Below are 2,585 nucleotides of genomic sequence, written 5' to 3'. Positions count from 1 at the left end.
AAGAAATCTCAAACACAGGGTTTGGAGAGATGGCTCAGTGGCCACAAGTATGTATTGCTCTTGCCGGATACTAGGCTCAGTTCCCAGCACCCGTGTTGGGTGGCTCCAACTGCCTGTAACTCCTGCTCCAGGAGTACCTGCACTTACATGCACATGACCACACACCAGTGAAAATACATAATTAAAAGTAATTTTAAAATAAATGTCAGCCAGGCAGTGAGTTCTACAAAGGGAGTTCCAGGACAGCCAGGGCTATTACACAGAGAAACCCTGTCTTGGAAAATTTAAAAGGAAGGAAGAAAGGGAGGAAGGGAGAAAGGAAGAGAGGGAGGGAAGGGAAGGAGGGGGAAGGAGGGGGAGGGAGGAAGAAAAGGAGGAATGAAGGAAGGAATGAAGGAAGGAGGGAGGAAGGGAGAGAGGAAGGAAGGAAGGAAGGAAGGAAGGAAGGAAGGAAGGAAGGAAGGAAAGAAAGAATTTCAAGCACAGGAAGGTATGAAAATCGCTTGCAGCCCTTACGTTTGGGAGACAGAGGCACAAACATCAAGAATGCAGAACCAAGGTCCACTACACAGCGTGTTTGGAGACTCTGACTCAAAATCAACCAAAAATCCAGAAAGACAAAAAGATTAAATACTGGGAAGGGTGTGTGTACGCTCGAGTGTGTGCGTGTGTACCTGTAGAGACCAGGGACAAACCTGCATGTCATTCCTCCTGATTCATTCATTTTACCTTTAATTACAAGGCTTCCCAGGGAGACCTGGGGCTCACAGAGTAGGCTAGACTGGCTGGCCAACAAGAGCCACTCCCTCCTGCCACCGCCCTCCCCGCCTTCCACCACTGGGTTTGCAAACACAAGCCACCACTCCTGGCTTCTTACATTTTGTGTCTTTTGAAGGAAGTGTAGGAAGAGATGGAGCAGCAAGAGAAAGCGAGACAGAAAGGCCACAGAAGAGTGTGGCAGGAGAGAGTGGGGTCTACAGACAGAAGCAGAATCCAGGATGCTGGACTCTGGGTCAGCTACAGAAGTCATAACACACAAGCCATAAACAAAGCCACAGATGTATGATGTTTAATGTTCTGATTGTTATAAACAAGTGTGGGAAAGCCAGACTAAAGAGGAGAGATGTACTGGACCTCACCACTGAGAACCCCATGGTAGGTACGGTGGCCAGCCCTGCCTCATGGTGACCCTCTCTGCACTTTTTACCTAGAACCAGACTCTTAGTTCCTCAGGTTCAAAGGCTCAAATCCAGCAGGAAAGCTGGGCCCAGTCCTAGCCCTATGCTCCCAGAAACATGTCAGCTCTGATTGGGTCCAAAGAAACTTATGGTGACCCTGGAATGGTTTTCTCTGACTGGTCACCCACCACTCATACACCAAAATAGTGCTGAGTGCCGCTTTCCCAGAGGCAGAATGGGAAGCATTTGCTCATTGGCTCCAGTGGAGTGTCATATGTGGAATAGCCAAGGAATCGTAGCATCTACCAAAGCCACAATCGACATAACACTCTGAAACTGGGACTCCACATTTACATTTGTCATGGGTCCCTGAAATGGCATAGCCAATCCTGAATGTAACTTACACCGTGGTCACAAGGGAGTGGCTTTGATGGGGTCGGGGGAAGGGTGAGGTACAGGCTGTTCTCTACTTCAGTCACTATGAGGACTGGGATGAGCCTCTACTCGTGAGTATCCTGCCTCTGTCTTCCATGTGCTGAGACTGCAGGTGTTCACCACCATGACCGGCTTAGAATTGGAAGGTTGAGCAATAAACAAAAACAGCAGCGTCACAACTGAAGAAGTTGGGGTGTCTGGAAGAAGGAAGTCCAGGGCATAAGGAAGAGGAACTTAGAAACACAGAAGCGCCCCAAGTGGTTGACACTTTACAGTGCACCGGACTGAGGTCCCCACCCAGGAGGAAGGACAGAGTACAGCCAATAAATACTTCTAGAAAGAATGAATAAACAAACGTCAAGTGAATTATTGTTAGGAAAGAGTATATTTTAAACTAGATTTTTTTCCCCATCAACCCTTACAAGTTAAATGTCCCACGTCTCTGCGGTTTTTCCACGTCGAGGCCGACTGTGTGAAGTGAGGATCCCCTGATCTTTATCGCCAGCTGTTAGCAAAGAGTTCCACCTCTCTTACCTCACCACACAAATGTCTATGAATCAGAGAGATGTTTCTAAGAACATGTTTTCTAATTGTTTACTGTACAGTAATAGCCTTCTTTAATTACGGGGATGACGTTTCTAAAACCTAAATAGAGCACCTTGATTGTGTGGGAGGTCATTGCTTTGGTGATAAAAAGGAAACACGGTGACTCAGGTGGAACATTGGTTTCCTTTTCAGTTTGTGTTTCCTCGGGCTCTGCATGTTGGGACGTGTTAAGGAGTCAATGCAGAAGTCACTGTGGGACTGTGAAAGTTACAGCTAAGGCTCCCTAATCACACACGCACACACACACATGCACACAGAGAGAGCACACACACACACACAGAGCACAAACACACATACAAGGAGAAGAGAGAGAAAGAGAGAGAGAGAGAGAGAGAGAGAGAGAGAGAGAGAGAGAGAGACAACTGG

The sequence above is a fragment of the Grammomys surdaster genome, unplaced genomic scaffold (assembly GCF_004785775.1).
Source record: "Grammomys surdaster isolate TR1022 unplaced genomic scaffold, NIH_TR_1.0 130, whole genome shotgun sequence".
In the NCBI taxonomy this organism is placed as follows: Eukaryota; Metazoa; Chordata; class Mammalia; order Rodentia; family Muridae; genus Grammomys; species Grammomys surdaster.
The sequence above is the reverse complement of the archived record's forward strand: the minus strand, read 5'-3'. Positions refer to the sequence as shown.